Source organism: Alligator sinensis, unplaced genomic scaffold (genome assembly GCF_000455745.1).
Source record: "Alligator sinensis unplaced genomic scaffold, ASM45574v1 scaffold1115_1, whole genome shotgun sequence".
Taxonomy (NCBI): Eukaryota; Metazoa; Chordata; order Crocodylia; family Alligatoridae; genus Alligator; species Alligator sinensis.
Genome location: NW_005842317.1, coordinates 1522020 through 1543034, shown reverse-complemented (window position 1 = coordinate 1543034; position 21015 = coordinate 1522020).

Below are 21015 nucleotides of genomic sequence, written 5' to 3'. Positions count from 1 at the left end.
GACCTGGTGGCTGCCTATAAGTATATAAGGGGTGTACATCGGGATCTGGGGGAACGCCTGTTCACCAGAGTGCACCAAGGGATGACAAGATCAAACAGTCACAAACTTCTCCAAGACCATTTCAAGCTGGGCATAAAGAAGAACTTCTTTACAGTCTGAGCCCCCAAGACCTGAAACAGACTGCCGCCAGAGGTCGTGCAAGCACCTATTCTGGATTCCTTTAAGAGTCAATTGGACATTTATCTGGGGCAGGGAGCTGGGCTCGATGATCTTCTTAGGTCCCTTCCAGCCCTAATGTCTATAAAATCTATGAAATCTATGAAGGGCAGAAGGCAAGGCCTGGGCTTCAGCACCTGCATGAGGCAGCCTGAGCCCCAATGAAGGACAAAAGGTAGGGCCCCGGATGGCCCCAAAAAGGCACCCGTGACTCCGGGAGCTCCTCCCACTCTGCTCCCTGGATCTATGAGTACCTGGGAAACAGGTCCCCACAAGGGAGGAAGCCCTGAGAGGGGGGCCCCGAGAGATCAGTAACCAGGGGGGCCCATCAGGGGCTGAGAAGGTACTGGAACCCTCCCACTATTTTGCCTAGGAGAGGTGCCAGGGTTAGACACCCTAGGGAATGCCCAGTGGATCCATCCATGTGGATACCTGGAAGGGGGCGGGACTTGTGCCTCATATTTTGTAAGTAGTTATTTATGTATTGTTATCCTTTAATATGACCTGGGTTATGTCATCTATTTAAGATTTGTCTGTATTACTTCTTGTTGTGCTCGTCTAAATTTACCTGTTGATACCTGTGTTAATCTGTTTTTGTTATACTTACTTGTTGCTGACAGCTGCTTACCTGCATAGAGACCCAAGCCCTCTTGAGGTGGTGGTCCCCTGGGTCTTTGATTATAGAGCATAATGGTATTTGAATGATCTTGATATTGTATATATTTACCAATACTTTCTTATAAGTCTCCAAATATGGTTACCTGTGTATTAATAAACCTGTAAACAGTTAAACTATTCTGGCTGGACTCTATAGAGGATTGTGGGGTGAGGGACTGGCCTGCACAGCAGACCCCTCTCGCAGCACTCCTGACTAATCACCAGCTGCCTACACCACAGCATCGCACAGCACAGGAGCTTTGATGAGCCCAGGTGCAGGGAAACAGGAGGAGCACAGTGCAGCCCAGCAGCTGTAGGCTGCTGGCACCGGCCACTCCTGGGGCTGCTGCAGCTGGAGCTGGGATGAGCAGGGCCACGGCCCTTTCCCTTCCCCCCACAGACTTACCTGTTTGGGCTGGGGGGGTGGGGGGGGACGTCTATGCTGATCGTATAAGAGTGAATTTACCTCACATATAACGAATTATGGGTCTAAATATGCTCATCGCATAAGAGCAAATTCACATATAAAGAACCCACATAAAATCGAGGGAAACCTGTAATGGGTGTTTAAAGTTGTCAGCTTAATATATTATGTAAGTCCTGAACATTATAGTAAGCAATGCCTGACCCCTCTTATTTTTCTTTTTGATTGGAAGTAGAAGCCTACACAGGTGGACATTTATACTTTCAGCAGTTGATGCCTGAAGAGTAAAGAAAAAAATCCTGCTTCAGATCCTTTGAAGGCACACAATCCTAAGAGACTCAGAGAGTACCTTTGTGCCTTCAAGAAATGTGAATGGACTGGGCTGGAGGACCAGGGAACTTCTACTAAAAATTTTAGAGATAGAAAGTGTAGATAGATAACTGGGAAGCACCAGTATCTCTTCCTTACCTTATGCAATGAAAAATGTGAGAGCAAGATAAAGAGATCTTCTTAGAGATAGGATAGTAGATAAGAGGGAGGGTATTGGGAATAGACAGATATAGGGAATGGGACAGAGAACCTCTCTAAGACTAATAGCCTGAAGCCAGAGGATGAGTAGCAGCTCCCTTCCTGCTTCTTCCCAGATAAAATGGAAGGCTGGATGGGCTAAGTGGAGGGGACTTATGTTGGCTATCACACTTGTCCTATAAATGGAACACTACAGGAATGGAGGGAGGTCAGTAAGACCTAATATCTCTGGGTCATCCTTGGCTCAGAGATAATAGAGCAAAAGGGATGCAGATGCTGGCTACTGAACCTGAACTCCACCACTACCCTTCTGCCCACTCCTTCCAAGACTACACACAAAGACAACAAAACTTCTGCCTAACTTCAGATTAATACAGCTAACTTACTTCTCTCAAGACTACAGACAGCCATTGTCCTATTATCCCTTTGATATTCTGTGAGAGAAGCTTCTCCCTTTTTAGGTACTTGCTTCTGTCCCAGTTGGCCTTACCCATCTCATAATACAGCAGTGGATCTTAAGAGGGCTTCTTCCATAGATTTAGGGAAAAAAAATAAGTTATAGAAAATTAAATGAATGATCATGTAGCCCATCAACTTCCAATAGTCACTATATTGTAGGACTAGCATTAGTTAATTATAACTCAACCCTCATTTTTTTTTCAAAAGTATAATTTTTGGTAAAACCCTATTTTCATTCTAGGAGGATTTTTTTTTCAATCTAGTAATTATAAATACTTACGCAGCTTTTTTGAAACATGTCAAGTGTAAATGTGGACATTAAATGTTGTCTTTTTTTTTCAAACTAGAACTCATCTACTGAACATTACAACATTTTGTTGGTTTTAAAACTACACAGATCTTTATATAAACATTGGCTCTGAATCAGTATCACTAGGCCTCTATTAGCCCCATGAAACTGTAAAAACTAGTTACGACAAAAAGAATAAACAAAAAATTGGTGCATAACACGAATGCCTACTGCTTTGCAACTGTTGTGCTAAAGCAAAACAGAGATGTTTTGCTATCAGGATGCTAGCTTAGAACCCTGATTACCAGGTAAGACAAAAGCTGATAAATTAAAAATATGATAACATTTTACATTCTTGATTACTAACAATCACTTAACAGTACTTTCTTAAGACAGAGAGAATGCAAATAAATACTTCTTTACAGCATATTTTTGTATCTGATAAAGCTGATCAGTCACAAATTTTGAAAAAACAAGTAAAAACAGACTTAAGGTGATCTAGTAAAGAAGTAAAAAAAAAATAAAGGTGAGGGAAGTGATGAAAAATCTCAGCAACAAAACTATTAAAGGAGGATAGCCAATATACATGTCTAATATAAGTGGAGGCATACTTGGTTAATATTCGTTACTATATGTCGGAATACAGACAATATTTTCAGTTCTCATGTTATCATCATATTTTATCTTTGTCTTTTTTAATAATACATTATATATACGTATGATTTGGCACAGAGTTCAAAACACACAAACTGTGCATACTGCATACACAGAATTTCAAAATTGCTGTTAAATAAGAAAAAGAGCTCATTTTTGTTCCTTCAGTTCCAAAGTAATTATTAATATAGCAAACCTCTATGTCAATAATCCTGAACATCACATGATAATTTCATTAGAAAACAAACTGGTAGTTAGATAGCTGATAGTTATAGCTAAAAGTCAAAATGTGTAGGCTAAAATAGATAACATGCTATTGCTAGAATTATTGTATTTTCAGTACGAGATCTGATTTTATTTGCAGGCTAGCCATTTATATTTTTTAGAAATCATCTTCTAAAAAAAGCAATCACTGTCATCTGTGCTTATCACCTTGCTTAAAAAGCTTGCGAGGCTAAGAATCTCCAATAATTATTTTTTTGGTTAAATAAAAATATACTTTACAATTTAATGCTGAAATCTTTCTCATATTATAGTATAAACCATAGACCACTGCTGTGTATCTGAGTCTGTGATAAGAACAACGTTTTTACTATTTTTTCGGAGAAGATGTTAGTCATCTTATGCCCCTATGTGGCCAACCTAAACAACAAATTCACCTTCGCCCTGCTCTAGAAAAAAAAGAGAGAGAAGCAACAGGAACAGAGAGAAAGAAAGAAACCAGTTTGAGGTAAATATTTGGTTTTCCATTCACAAAGAAAAGTTGTAAATATATATAGCGAAAATGGTAAAATTTGACTCATTATTCTGTAGTTTGTATCAATTTTAGTCACAAAGGATACTCATCGTTATACAGTGATGTGGTAATCTGAAATTTGCCCAAAGCTATTGTGAACTCCAATGCAGGACAAAGCATGCTGCTAAAATACAGCATCTGACAGCACAATAGTTGTACATTCCGCTTTAAATACAAGCACAAAATCCAGCTAATGTATCCAATTAATGAAGGCCTTTTATTTAAAAAAACTGCTTTCATTTGGTGTCTTTAGTCATCTGAATTTAAAAAGAAATGAGTTAAGTCATCAAACTATTGTAGAGGCCAAAAATCAAAGGGTCCTTTAGATTCTTTCCTAAAAATTGGACTGTGGCAAATGCAGGCATTATGATTATAAGGACATCAGATGACTGTGTAAAACAGAATAAAGCATAAACAGATTTCGTTTTCTGCACTTATTTATACTGCAAGGGAAAAAAACCTATAAGGAAGGTGTGCTTTTTCTAGCTACTCACTAAGTACAGAACTTTTTTTTTCCCAAAAAAATTCTAGTGACTTTCTCAAACCTGAAATTTTGTAACAATCACAGTTAAAGAGAAAGTAAACCAGTGTGCAAGTACATAACATTATGATCCACAATGCAAGAAAACCAGAGTTTTGAAATAAACTCTTAGCTCTTACTGCTTCAGCTGGCCGCACTTGGTAATGTCAGGGAAGAGCCATTCAGGCTTTGTGAAAAGTAAATATCAGCATATCAGATTTGCACCCACAATATCTGAAGAATAATGTTTAGATAGCACAGGTGAGCCAAATAGTAATATTTCACCCTAAGATCCTTATAGCATCTGTAACTCCCATTTAACTCCCATTTAAAAGGTAATATCAATCTAAAAGAAAAGAAGCACTGTTTCACTTGGAGTTTCTACATGTTCCTGCAATAAAAATAATAAATAATAAAAGGCCTGTCCAATCGGGGTTCCTAGGTGAAAGGATAAAAGACAGCTTTATCTATGGCCTTGCTATATAGTACCGTGGGTGTGAGAAGCCAATACTAAAATAATCAGGGCATCTCAAAACAAAACTGCAGCACCCCAAAGCCTTCCAAAAAAGATTAATGATCCCTAGTTTATGACCCTTGATCATGTTAAGAAATTAACAGGTATGTGTTTCCTGCTTAAATTATATGCATTAACTACCTTCCCCTTTTTATGAACCTTAGTCTGCATTTTACATTGTATTTTATACAGCATTCGTATCCTTGTTCCATAGTGGTATTTAATATATTAACAGATGTGGTCTTGTTATGTTTCATGGCAGCAGTTATCTTTCTATAGTCTGTGTTATTTTAAAATAAAAATTGAAAACTAAATAGAAACAAAAATGGAAACCTGAAAAGCAGGATCATATCTGCTTAATGTCATGAATAGACTTTTAAGTTTGAAGATAAAGACCATTTTTATATATCTCAAAAGCACAAACTGTTATTTGTTAAAGGTGTTTCCTTCTCCACAATTCTAAAAAAATTAATGGTTAATGCTTGCACTGAGCAATTAGTTTTGAGCAATAGCTTGACCAAACCTTCCAGTGGAAAAAAAAAACCCATCTAAAATGAAAGATGCAGTATACAATGGTTTAATTAGAAAATCACTTACTTAAAATAATGAAATAAATAATATAGGTAAGTTATCTCCAAAACAAATATAAGCAGGACCTATACTTTGGTGACTATTAAATATGACTTCTTTGGAGGCCTCCTATCAAAACAAATTTAAAGCACAAAGCCAGACAGACCGTATTTACACAACAACATTAAATAACATTAAATAACTTTCAACTAATAAAAGAGTTTAGATGTAATTACGACAGTAAACATGGCTTAGGCTATCCCTGTTACTGCTGTATACTGTTACAAAACAGCACAACCTGTTCTTTACACCAAGAGCACATCTAGCTTGAAATACTCTACATGGCAGCCTAAAATTATAAACCATACTGAGTTGAAGATTAGGGTTCCTAGTGAGTCTCTCATTAACCACTCCTGTGAAATAAACACAAATCTCAGACATATAAAATGTAATATAATATAGCTCATGATTTGTAAATGGTATCATTCGCAGCTTCTGCGCAAAAAATCACACACACAGGAGCATAAAATAAATTATTTTATATGGAGCGTATATTCTGATCACTGCAAAAGCAGATATGAGTAAATCAAGAATAGGTTTGTGGAGTATGAGTACAATTGCTTAGGCTTTGGTGGTGGCTGCAGGCCTGAGACTGCACTTTGAGATGTCCACTGTTTTATAAGCACAACTGACAGTATACAAATTATTGCTCTATTTTGTAGCTCTTCAAAGATGTCAAGGGGTACAAAAAATGCATTTTAGGATAAAAACCTTACCTCTGACACAGAATTTTCATTGTTTTTGGAAAAAATACTTTAATTCTTTAAGTGTATTGATTTTAATTTCCTGTTGTATCTTAATTAAAGATATGCCTACATAATTTTGCATGTCTAATTAGGAAATTACCCCTACGGCAATAAAACTTGAAAAGAACAATTTAAAATGAATAGATAAGTACAAGAGATATTAGCAACCGTAATAATTCTTAAAAATAATATTCTATGAAATAAAATAATAATTTTATGATTTACTAAATGTAAAATGGTGGTATTTGAGAGAGGAAATCCCATTCATAGGGGCTTTTCCCACAGAGAGAAAATAAAAATGTTCTCTATATTCTGTGCATTACTTCCCCTTTTCCAGAATGTTTCCATCAGTGCACTATCATTATAAAAAAACTACAGAATTCTCCCTTTCCCTTATCTGCCTCCAGGTAGTCTTTCACATAAAATACTTGGTTTTTTTCATTTTCAGTCTTTAATACTATTGTGAAAAACATTCTAAATATTTACCCAACAATGCAATAAAGATAATGGGTAACATTTAAAGGAATTTACCCTGAAAAAATAAAGCTAAAAATCTCTTTATAATTTAACAATCTCATCACAGCAGCAAACAATATTTATCTCTACTATCTCCACTTCCCATAAAACAATAGCTATTTGTAAAAAGAATAGGCTTCAAAACTGACTGAGGTACTGCAAAGCATCTACTGATCATCTATAATTTGGCTAGTTAAAAGATTACTGAAAAACACAACACAGAGATACTAAGTCTTAAAACAAGAGACTGCCTTCTGCATATTTTGCAATTGTATGCAGGACTGCGATTTTTACATCCTCCAACAAATTATCTATGCTTAAATAGACACATCCTTGAACATTTAATCCTTTCACTGCTTCATCCACACAGAAATCATTTCCCTGGACGTACTTGCTTTTGCATATTTAATATGCTTTAAAGATTATACCTAATAATGCTACCTTATAATGATACCTAATGTGTTTCAAAGATACATAGCCTCTTTAAATATATTTTCATTATGCCGTTTTTATTATTGCAGAATAAGTTTAATTTAATCCTAGTATAGAACAGACAATTACAAATGAAATAGACTCATTGCCACAATAAAAATACAAATGTTTTAAAGTATGATTATAAGGGCTGCCTACTGGAGAGCATGCATGTAGACAGACTGTCATGACTAGCATAGCAATGAATAAGGATAAATACTTTATTTCTACTTACCTAGCGTTGTTCAATGGTTGTCCAAAAAGATCATTTTGTAAAATATTTGGAGGGGATGAGAAAACCCCATGAAAATGAGATAAAACAGAATTGCAGACCTGGCGCAATGTCTCAAATTGCATTTTCTTTCTTTCCTTCCCTTCTATTTTTCCTCACCACCTGTCTTAAAAGTCATCTGTTCTGCAGACACCATCAAATGCAAACATGCCAATCAAGTTCCATATTTCTCCTGATCCCTGTAAAAACTGTGCCTAAATGAGCAAGGGTTGATAGTTAATTGTACAGTCATTATTCTTCTAATTCAGTCGTAGAAGATTTAGTACCCGTGCGGCTTTCTCCTGACTGTAGCAAGAATTCTAAACAGCAGTAAGCTTTTTGGGCATTCCCAGCTGAAGTGTGAGGCTGAGCTGCTTTCATGTACTCTACTCATATTTCTCCAAGCCTATTAAAAACATGCAGTGAATAGATGCTGCCGTCAGGAGTTTCAGCACATCTGGCTGCCAGCAATAAAATCTCAGAAGTAATAAAAATGAGGACAAGGCATCCTCACACTGTTACTACTCTCTAAGAGGAGGAGGATTTCTGCATCTTCCCCTCCTCCTTTCCTCCCCTGTAAAAATGACTAACACCAGTGACTGTGTATGTAGGTCTTTTTTCATTTAATGTGGAGGCAGCTGTACAACACAGAAAGACCACTCCAAATAGATGCCATATTCTTCATATGATAATATGTAGTAATGAGACCATAACAATAGACTTTTTGTCTCTAGTATTTGAAAAGCTATTCTGTACCATGTATAAGATATTCAGATCTTAACCATATTCATTTATGCGCAGTGCACAGGTAAAATGAACAACATACTGTACATTCTATTCTGTTATATGGTTCAATTAGGCACAATACATATAGACATGAGGAATAGATTTATGACATAAATTTAAAATATTCTTTCAAAATAAATGGCAACTCATAACTCATATGTAGTAGATGCCAAAACAATAAGCCTGCAGCAGCTTTTGAAAGTTTATTGCATACAATCAGCTATGTTAGTAGTGGTCAAAACAATCATTTTATCAAGTAATCCACTCCTCCCTAACCCCAAGGAAACCCTGGTCTTAGAAACCTATTACTCTTATGTCCATACAGTACAATAAGTCAATGAGCAGATAGTAAAACCGTTCATTTTGATGGAACACAGATTTTGCAGTGTAATGTGCACTCTGAATACTGTTTAAAATCTGAAAAACAGGTGTTCACAAAGGCAAAAGATTATTTTTTAACTCTTTCTGTTCAACATTCAGGTTTAATTATACCATACTATTGCAATACATCCCATAGCTGCCAAACTAAAGAATAAAAAATAATAAGATTTTCCTTAGAGTATCTCATTTTCTATCCACAGCTTTTAACACTTTACTCACTAATTACAAATCTGCAAACAAACTAACACAAAATGAGGGCTATTATTAAAGCCCATGCACTAAAAGCAAGTTTAACTCCCGTGGAAAAGGAAATAAGCAACAGTATAGCTAATTAAAAAGCTGCATTGATGTGCTCAGAAGAGACTACAGCCCTCCTTAGCCAGAAAGATGGTGCTTACAACGCTGAGCTTTTCAGAGGAAAGAGGAAAGAAAGGTAAATGGGAAACAGAAATGTTTTCAGGGCTTTAAAGCCAGTCCAGAAGCTTGTCCTCAGACACTGGAGTTAGATCTTTCAAAAAACATAATGGAGAAAAACAGCAACTGAAAAAAGTATTATTAAAGTCAATATTGGGACCTACAAAATTCTGTAAGATATAGTCTTTAGGTTCTATACTTCACTGTATAGCATCATACTGTGCATCATTGAAATATTTATATTTGAAAAATGTATCATCATAAAAATAGTGAAAAGTAGTAGGCTAGCTGCATGGGGCTCCTCAGATAACTTATGACTCTGGGGCATAGCTTTTATGGATTTTTTCCTCTAAGAAAAGAAACGTTAATTCCTGAAACTAACTAATCCATGTGAGGGGGAAATGGACATTTTTAAGTCCATCTCATGAAATTAGTCTATCTATATTCCATCAGAAAGATATAAAGTTCCATTACATCAGTTCCTCTAAGATGTATAAAAGTAGTTCAAAGTACTGTCCCACTATTGCTTCCCTTGTAAAATCAGTTAACAATGTTGAGGAAATATGGTTCATTGATAAGCTACAACATTGATAGCCTGGCATCTGTGTTTTATTAACTATTCCAGTTATGCCACTACTATCTCTGAGTAACATTGGTCAGATCATGAAGGCCAAAACAGTCATACAGTTTGCACCAGAGGCATAAGGACATGCCCAGACACCTTAAGCAGATGCCACATGCAGGGGCTGTGGAACTTCAAGTGGCCACCGTACCACTAGTGCAGTTTTACAACTGCAATGGCAGCCATTTTTTCTACCTGTTCCCCAAGTCAGTGCCCAAGAAGGATCCCCCAGTTACCCCACTCTAAGTACATCACTGATTTGCACCTTTTTATACTAGATACTCCATGCCTTCACTTGCAAAATGATAAAATGGAAATTGTGTGTTCTTTCCTTTCTGAAACACTTTTGAAAATTATCATTTGAAAAATGTGCTACATATCTTCTTACTCATAGATAAGGTAATGACTTACTCTTAAGTTTGGAAAGGTGCTGTTCTTCAAAGTGTAGAAAATATCTACTCATGTAAATAATACCTTCCCTAATTATAAGCATTTAAATGGAAAATTCTTCAGGGCACCCATTATAGAGTAGCCTTTCCCAAAAGACAAGAAAGTAATTGGTTATTTATAGGAAAACACACATGTAAATACTTTTTCATACTTCTGTTTCTTTGATTATAGTACTTATTATCATTTCATTGCAATAACATACACATCAAGTAGATTTTATTCAGTACTAACAGGAAATTTGGTTAATAAGATTAAACAACAAAATAATCATCACATCTACTCTTCGCTATACAAACTCAAGTTTTGTGACCTTAGCCCTTGCTTTAAAATCTTTCAAACAATATAAACATCTGTTTTGGTATGACAAAACCATAATTTGTTCAACTTGAGGCTGTATTACAAGACCTTTTTACTCATTGAAGAGAAGGGTGCCTTTTTTAATATAGTTCAGCTTACATATTAGTTTGGAATTAGTGTCATATTTTGTAAAAATTTTAATCATATGCTCACCTGAAGAAATGCAACAGTTACACTACAAGACTGAAAAATAAATGTATTTCTGCATGTATTTTTATTTAAAACATTTAAGAGATTGTTACGGAAAAAGAAACAAACCATTCCATCTTCTCTCTGCCTTGCAGCCTTTTTCAAATACTTTTCCCAGCCATATATTACAACTTGTACAATAGTACCACCTACTATCATATTTACATAAGTATAAGATGACTCTGAATATAAGATGACACCCCAATAATTAGATTCTACATATAGAAAATTTATAAATTTGTTATAATTTTCCAAGTACAGAATCTAATTATAGGAAGTTTGCCTTGAATTTGTCCTCTTCCCACTGCTACAGCAGGAAAAATAAATCTGGGGAGTCAAATGTCCCCTTGCTCTCTTTCCCCTCTCCCCCCCAGCAACTTTTGCCCCCTGCAGCCCCTTCCCTCCCTTCTTACTGTCAGTCCCTGATCTCCCGAGCATAAGGAGTGAGGACAAAATTTGAAAAGTGACCTTAAAATAAACATAGCTGTAGTAATTTGCATTTATTACCCATACTTAGTTTAATCCAAAATTGATACATTTACATTTTTTTTAAACTGCTGCAAGCTTTAGCAGAAGTACACTATAAACACAAAGTTAAGCAACACTTTTGTGCCTACTTATATATAGTACAAACTATGCATGATATTATTCCAAAGCCAAAAGGCTCATGATTTCCCATATAGTTAATTGGGCTGGGCCCCAGCAGAGTCAACAGCATTTCAAGCCATGGTGATCCTACAGCTCACCTCTACCCTATGGACATGTATACACATGCCTTTATGGCACTGTTGTTCCTGAGGTGTCATTTAGTACTCCTTTTGGAAGTACTGAATGATGGCGCAGTAACAGCCTGTACTGCACCATGCCGGCAGTGCACAGTTACTTTTGGCTGCTACATCACTGTAGCAACACACTATACCAAGGGAGTATGTTGCTACGGTAACATAGCTGTGGCATCACAGTTTGTGCCCGCTGATGCTAAGTCGCCATAGCATGTTTCTATGGCAATGTAGCATCACATGTAGACCCGCCCAGTATGTGTATGTACTCCAGATAACCCCAATAAAGGATCCATGTGTTAATTAGAACTGGGTATTCTTGTCATGGGTCTTGGGATCCTCCAAAAATCTATATACAAATGCGAATCAGGGTGACCTTGTCCCTCTGCACCTCACAGAGGGTGGGGCGACACTAATCATATGCACCAGGCTGAGAGAAGAGGCAACAAAGACATTCTGGGTGAACTTTTTGGGGCCATATTCAGTGATGTTTGCCAGACATTTAAGACTAGTGAAGAAACAGGAATCATTGGAAATGGGGAAAAAAGGCATAGCTCAGCTGTGGAAGTGAAGAGGAAGTCAAAATGTTTGCAATGTAGTTGTTCACTGTGACTTGAAAAAGTCAGAGCTGAGGAGAACTGCGCTCAATGGATGCTACCATATATTTTATTCAGATGCGCTGCAGTAACCTATCCTTATGGTAGGTTCCCATCAGTATATTGCTTGTTGGCCTTTTGTGGTCTCAGATCAATCACAGCAGCGTCGGTTAATGACCCTAGAGGCAAGAGTAGAGAGCTGAGAGATGGCAGTGGCTATGAATGATGGTGGGATGAGAGCAGAGAAGCAAAGATCAGAGAAGGAGAGAAGAGACCAGATGGAGCAGAGTCATGAATATGGAGATTCAGACCAAGAGCTGGAATCTGATTGGCAGCTGGTGCAGTGATGCATGAAGATGAAAGCAAAAGCAGCTGAAACTGCACAGGGAAAAGGAAGCCAGAACAAAAGTGACAGGAAGAAGATTTAGAGCAGCCAGACCATGCAAAAAAGCAGCAAGAACCAGAGAGCTGAAGAAGAACAGAGAGGAGGATCCGGGTGATGAAATCTGGACATGGGAGGCGAGCAGAGTTGGAACAATAGGGACAAGGAGCCCAGAGAGACTTTGAGGCTCAGGGTACATGAGACAATGACTAGGGAGAAGGCATAGGAGAGATGGACCATGGAGAGGTATGACTTTTTTTATTAGATTTTGATCGATATTTTGAAAGTGAACCCGAGTACTTACAATGTATGATGGCCTACCCAAATGGGAGGTCATGGAGTTTCACCTTCTGGCACAGAGGGGCCTAGGAGCAGTTCTGGAGAAACTACAAGGAAATGGAAGAGAAGGAAGAACTGCAAGGACTGATTTTTGCCACTGAACAGGAGTCAAGGGGAGCAAGTGATTGTGTTTAAACCATTTTTGGACATCCTTGAGGAAATGGATGTGGAGAGATAGTTTGAGGGGAGAGTCCAGAGAATGCTGTTTGTGGAAAAAGTGAGAGACAAATATAATGTGTGGACTGGGGTGTTTCAGGTGCAGGTAAGTCTAAGGAAGGAGGGGAGCCCGGGAGAGGTGTGGCACCTGCCATCAGTTATTTGTGTAGGAGGGCACCGGGGCTACATCATATACCACAGGCAGCCCCATCCATGTAGCAAACGCAGGCAGAAAAGGCATTTGGTAGCCTAACAATTTGCTACTAGTGTGGTGGGAGAGGGCACAGAGCCCATGCATGCCAGAAAGTGCCGAAATGTGGAATATGTCAGAAGGAAGGGTACATGCAGAACAGATGCTGAGATTCTCTCTCTAACAGAGAACAACCTAGAAGGGGGGTGACTTCGATCTGATGAGTGTGGAGGAGGAAAAGGTGGGGGAGGTTAGGGTGGTTTTGGAGGAAAAAACAGTGGAAGAAACACTGGAGGTGGAAAGGGGTAGAATGAGTGTTGTGGCAGCAACACAACAACTAGAGGAAGAGAGGGAAGAGGAGGAGGAATGTAGAAGCACGAGCATGGAAACAGAAGTAGAGAAAGAAATCCCAGAGATTTACCGAGAAGAAAGTTCTACTTTAGAGAAAGAGAAAGGGGGCAGAGCGATAGGTAGGAACAAGGAAGAAACAAAGGCTGTCACGGTTGCAGAAGAAGAAAATGGGAAGACAAAAGGGGGTAGAAGAGAGAAGCAACACTAGCAGAGAACGATATGTCAGAAATGGAGATGGAAGAAAGTAGTAGAGCGGAGAGGACAGCAGCAGCCTCTCTCAATATAGAAGCCCTGGAGAATCTAGTGAGAGTGACAGGGATGAGAGACAGAGTCACTGATCATCAGAAGTGATGTGGATGACCTGTAAAACAAGAGAGATGAGGACCAGTGGCTTCCACCTTTTCTTTATCGTGGTGTTATGTGTTGCAACTTTAAATGTAAGAAGTTTATTAACAAGGAAGAGGCAGGACCAAATGGCAGTAACTCTAAGGTCCGTTGATGTGGATGTAATATGTCTACAGAAGTGTGGAATACCATGGGGAGACAAATATAAATATCTGCATAGGGACAAACACGTACAAGGCAACAGGGGTGGTTAATTAAAAAGCTGGGGGTTAAAGTCAAGCAAGTGCAAGTCTTAGTAGAAGGAAGAATGCAGAGAGTGTTGTTGGAAACAAAATAGATGGAGGTAGAGTTGTTTAATGTATATGCACTCATGGAAAGCCAGGGGGATGGCTTTATTGTACACAGTGGTGGGGGGAGGCACAGAGTCGTAGCTGGTGACTTCAGCTGCATAATTGAGAAAGAAGACAGGGGGAGGGAGAGTTAGACGTTTCCTCAAAATGTTAATGAAAAGTATCAAGGAAGAAGTTTTCAAGAATATGTGGGTAAGAGGGAAAGTACATACAAAAGTGGAGCCAGGAGAAAGAAAAATTTCGAGAATCGATTTTGTTTTAGTCTCAGAAGGAGTGGTGGTGCACAAGAAAGAGATACGAGATGTGGGTTTTAGTGACTATCAAGTGCTATGGGTGGAAATGGGAATGGGGGGACAGAACAGAAAAAGGAAAGGCCTCCTAAATTGAATGTTAAGCTGCTTCATGATGAAAAAGTGTGTAAGGAGTTTACAAAGGAGTACGAGGAATGGAGAACTTTAAAGAAGTGTTATAAAAACAGGTGGGAATGGTGGTGTATGACTAAGAGAAGAAAAAGCACATTTTCATAAACGTTGAGAAGAGAAGGGTGAGGGTCAAGATGAGGGAGCTGAAAGGGAGCCAGGAGAGAGTACAGCACTTGATTGTGGAAGCAGGAAGGGGGAGAGAATTGAAAGATAAACTGAAAGAGACAAAGTTGGAGGTGGAGGAATGGTTTAAAGAGACAGCCTCTGAAAAGATATTCCTAGTGAAAGCACCTTTCACCTTTGCACTAGGGGTGGTGCAAGGGGAAGAATGTAACTTACACTTTGCCACACGAGTCGGGAAAGCAAAGGGAGAGGTGAAAGAGGGAAAAAGAAGAATGGAGACTATCTGCAAGGCCAGGAGGAGATACTGAACACTGTGGCAGATTCCTATAAGGATTTGTACAGAAAGTTCAAGATTGATAGCAAGTAGCAGAGTGGGGTTTTGGTGGACATCAAGGAGACAATGGAGGATGAAAGGAATGATTACTTGTGGGGAGGGAGGATAAGGATAACAGAGGTAGAAAAATGTTCGAGAACTGGAATCAAGCCTTTCGGATACAAATAGGTCTGAGGCAAGGGTGCCCCTTGTCACCTGGGATCTTTATATGTGCCATGGAACCTCTAGACAAAACAATCAGTGGAGTTAATATTCCCAAGGGTGGGGGGAAGTGAAATGCTCACTGTATATGGATGACAGTGTGATGGTGCGAGATACAGTCTCATTAAAGAGAATCCTGAAACATATGGAAGACTATGGGGAAGCTTCAGGAGCAAAAGTAAACAAAGCTAAGAGCGAGGTGTTGGGGATTGGAAATTGGGGAGAATTAGGGAAGCTTGGCATAAGGATGGTTAAGAATCAGATAAAAATCTTAGGGGTGGTTCTTGATATAGAAGGGAAAGGCACAAAAGCATGGGAAGAGATAGGGTCCCAGGTTAGGAAAGTTTTAGTGGTTTGGAGCACAAGATGTTTGTCATTTTCAGGAAAGGTGAAGCTGGTGAAAAAGATGTTACTACGCATTGTTTTTTTTGTGGATGTAGTGTATCATAGAATCATAGACAATTAGGGTTGGAAGGGAACTCACAAGGTCATCTAGTCCAACCCTCTGCTCAAAGCAGGACCATCCCCAAATAGATCATCCAGCCCAAGCTTCATCTAGCCGAGTTTTGAAAACCTTGAAGGATGGAGCTTCCACCACCTCTGTGAGCAACCTATTCCAGTACTTTACAACCCTCCTCATGAGAAAATTCTTCCTAATATCTAACCTAAACTTCCCTTGCTGCAATTTGAGACCATTGCTCCTTTTTCTGTCACCTGCCACCACTAAGAACAATCTAGCTCCATCCTCTTTCAAACCCCGCTTCAGGAAGTTGAAGGCTGCTATTAAATCCCCTCTCAGTCTCCTCTTCTCTAGACTAAATAAGCCCAGTTCCTTCAGTCTTTTCTCATAAGTCATGTCCCCCAGCTCCCTCACCATTTTTGTCACCCTCCACTGGACTCTCTCCAATTTATCCAGATCCTTTCTGTAGTGGGGGGCTACACAGTATTCCAGATGTGGCCTCACCCGTGCTGAATAGAGGGGAATAATAACTTCCCTTGAATTGCTGACAACCTGCCAAGTGCTTAGAAATGGATTCCTTGAGGACCTGCTCCATGATTTTTCCAGGAGCTGAGGTAAGGCTGACTGGTCTGTAGTTCCCTGGATCTTCCCTTTCTCTTTCTTAAATATAGGCCCTTTTACAATCATCCAGGACCTCTCCTGATTGCCATGAGTTTTCAAGGATGATGGCCAATGGCTCTGCAGTCACATCAACCAACTCCCTCAGTACCCTTGACTGCATTTCATCCAGCCCCATGAACTTAGACACGTCTAGATTTTCTAACCAGTCCCTAACCTGTTCTTTCACCACTGAGGGCTGCTCACCTCCCCAAACTGTGCTGCCTGGTGCAGTAGTCTTGGAGCTGACCTTGTTTATGAAGACTGAGGCAAAAAAGGCATTGAGCGCTTCAGCCTTTTCTACAACCTCTGTCACAAGATTGCCTCCCCAATTCAATAAGGGACCCACACTTTCCTCGATCTTACTCTTGCTACCAACATACTTGTAGAAACCCTTCTTGCTACCCTTCACATCCCTTGCTAGCTGCAACTCCAAGTGCACTTTGGCCTTCCTGACTTCATACCTACATGCCCAAGCAATGCTCTTCTTTGTCCAAGTTTCCACTTCTTACAAGCTTCCGTTTTGTGATTTAGTTTACTGAAGAGTTCCCTGCTAAGCCAAGCTGGTCTTCTGCCATGGTTGCTAATCTTCCTGTACATTGGGATGGTTTGTTCCTGCACTCTCAGTAAGGCATCTTTAAAATACAGCCAGCTCTCCTACACTCCTCTCCCCGTCATCTGCCTTCCCAGGGGATCCTTCCCATGAGTTCCCTGAGTAAGTCAAAGTCTGCTTTTCTGAAGCCCAGGGTCCTCTGTCATGGATTCAAACCAGGAAAATCCAGAGACTGATTAGCATGTTCTTCTGGGGTTCTAAAACAGAATGGATTGTCAGGAAGGAATGATATAAGAGACAAAAAAGTAGTGGGTGGGAACTACTGGACACAGAGACATTTATCTACACACACACTGTTAGAATGGTGATGAGGGAAGCATTGGAAGGAAGTGGGAAAGTGGGAATTTTTTGCAGATTTCAGGCAGGGAAATGTCTACAGAGGATGGGCCTATATGGGACAGGATGTAGGGGGCAGTAGGCTTGGAAACTGTCAATATATTATGGGACAACAGGAAAATCTATTAAAGTATGAGGTTTGGAAGGGCTAGGAATACAAGGTCTGAAAGACAAAAGAAGGATTTTGAAGGAAATCAGATGGAAAGACAAAGTAAATGAGGTGGGTGATTTGTCAGAGCAACAAGCAAGGCAAGTGTGGAAAGGGATAACAGGGGAAGATTTAAAAGAGGAATATGCAAACCTGATGTGGAGACTGGTGAGGAGGGGTTTAACAATAAGAGAGGTTCAGGTTCAGTATAGGTGGGGTTTGGGAAGAACAGCAAAATGCCCATGGGAGAAGTGGGGGAAGCACAGGGGGTTAAGAATAAGTGGTATAGCAAAAGCTGTGTTACCCGGCATCCAGGGGGAATGTGGAGTGCCAGTTAATCAAAAATGACAGTGGTTATCTGAGAGGCATCTCTTTGGGCCATCACCTGTTCAGGCTGCTGCTCCTCCCACCACGTCCAGTGTGTCAGTGTGCCGGGGGACAGGGAGGGGGGCCTGAACAGAAATGATGAGTAGCAAGGAGAGAATTTTAATGAAAAGTTTACTATTCCCATATCAATGTATGCCGGGAGACATGGAGGGGCACCCTGTGCAGGCTGCTTTTCCCCAGGCCATGGGACTTGGCAAAACCGGAAGTGCCACAGTGGGACTTCCGGTTTCACCTTTACCTCATCAATTGGCATGCCGGTTAATAGAGCATGCCTGTTAGTAAAGTGCCAAATAGCACAGCTTTTACTGTATGTGTATTTTGGGAATGCAACTTTGCACAGGAGGTTTGGAGGATGGGACAGAGATTTTTACAAATTTTAGAAGTGAGTGATAAGATAACTTTTGAGACAGTGATATATGGATTGGTTAAAAAAGGATGGGAAGAAGGGAAGATATGGGCATGGATGGTTGGTATTAATGCAGCACTGTGGACGATGAAGAACTTGCTGATCGTGAAGGGAATGGACTTTACTACAACAGAATGTTTACAACTAGCTCTGAGCTCAAATATTACATGCAAAGAGATGATGAGGAAGAAGATGAGAGTAAGAGAGGAGATGTGGAGGAAAGATAAGAAGAAATATGTATTCACTTGAGGAGTACCTGAGAGATTGGGGTGAGACAGAGGGGAGGGTAAGAAGGGGGATAGTTGTGGGATGAGATAATGTTGGTATTATAAACTGTTAGGAGATGAGCAGGAGTTAATATGTTATGAGCAGGGATCCGGGTTTTCCATTTCCAATGGAAAAACAGAGAAAAACATGGATTTCCCATTTTATCAGAGAAAACATGGATTTTCCCTTTTAGCAGAGAAACCTGCGGATTTCCCACTTTTGCAAAGAGCTCTGCAGGCTGGCTGAGTTGCAGCCTGCAAAAGCTGATTGCAAAAAGGACGGGAAACCCCCAGCCCTGCCTGGAGCAGGACAGAGAGCAGGAAGGGAGGGCCTGAGGCTCTCAGTCAGCCATGGCTCAGCTGAGGCTCACTCTTTGCTCCTGGAGCCTAAGGTAAGTGAGGCCTGTAGGGGGCTAGGGGCTCCCTATGGCAGGGCTGGGGGATTGCAGGTCATGGCTAGGGGTACTGACAAGGCTGGCTGAGGGCGGGAGCCAGCCCTGTCCTCCCCCCACAAAGCCAGCAGCAGGCAGCAGCACTGGGGGACCTGGTTCATGCTCCTTCTGCTGCAGCCTGGGGCCCTCGCCCCATAGCCCTGGCAGCTGGGGGCCCCCTCCAGCAGGGCTGGAGGGCAGGGGCTGTGGGTAGGGGGTGAGGAGCATGAGCAGGCTGGGAGAGCTGTTGTGGGGCAAGTGATGGACACCAGCAGGGCTGGGAGGTTGTTGTGGGGGGAGTTAGGGGTAGCAGCAGGGCTGGGGGGATTTGGCAAGGCTAGGGGTGGGGCGGGCTTTAATGTTAATCATGAATTTTGGGGGTTTTATCAGAGAATTTGCTTCTTTTTTTTTTTATCAGGGAAAACCAGGATCCCTGGTTTTGTTGGATGATATAAATGTTTGATGTTTGTAAATAAGAGGTTTTGGTTTTTTAAATAAAATGTTGAGTTTAATTTTTTTTTTTAAGTTCCCATCAGCACGTTTGCCCAGTTTGGGCCACATGCTCAGGAAAAACAGCCTCAGTCACTGCACATCCATCAAAATCTGTTACAAATGAGATAAGGATTCTATAGCCTCCTTTTCTACACAACCATGATTCATCCTCTAACCAGGCCCATTCTGTGCACTGAAGGAAGCAAAGGTCATGTAGAAGAAACAATATGTGCTCATGGAATTTAAGATTGTATCATAATGCATTTGCTCAAGAAAATAGATTAGTAGTATGTAAAAAAAATTTACTTCTGGCATTTCCTACTGTAAGACACGTGAATGTACTGAATGTGCTCATTAAAATATCAGGAAACTTTTTGTTTTCTGAATCTACTGATGGCAATTAACCCATGGCATTACTTTATATATTCAGTGCTGGCCAGCATGCTAGCACTCTTACTCACACCTGGGCCTTGATTTATTTATGAATGTTTTTAAGCAAACACAACACCAACCATTGGAATGATTGGGTATTTATACACATACATTCTTCTGCTCTGACGTGCCAGAGCAGACTCGATTAATTAAGTCTGCTCTACATGCAAGCTGATGCGTCCAGTGCTGCATCACATGCATTTGTATAAACAGTGAAATGTGCACCGCATTTGTGTTTTAGTTCAAAAATGTGTCACCACCATTTTCTCAGCGCAATGCACATTTCACCATTTAAACAAATGCATGTGCCACAGCACCAGGCAATTTTGAAAAGAACCTGGCACTGCAGTGCAACCATGTGTACATATGCTCATCGACTTTACTATCTTAATAATGTTCTTCTAAAGTAATATTTTGTGGGCTTATATAACATGCACATATACAAATACAAATGTTTATAAATGCACACATTATTTCTGAAGATAAGTAGTTATAACTTGCATTTAAATATAATTGTATCTATAGATCAAGAAGTTAACAACAATAAAAAAAACATTATTACAGGTGGCAATTCATTCAGCCATTCCAAATAAATAGAGGAACCTGTAGAGAGAGCACTGCTGGTATATGTAGATAAAGTAGTAAAGACCTCAGGAAAGGTGTACCAGTTTCCAACAGTCATAAATTTGTACTTGGGTCTTAATCCTAGAAAATACCTTCTTGTTTCAAATAATTTAGAAGAAAAATTAGTTGACTCTGTTCCTCAAAACTTCTGGATTTTTTCAATTTATAGAAAACATATATTTATGTTTGAAAGATGAGATTAAACCTATATTTCAACTTTGATACTGGTATTCAAAAAACTCTTAAGATAAAACTATTATACAATGAAAGCTGATAATATCCACAAATACACTATCTCAAATATT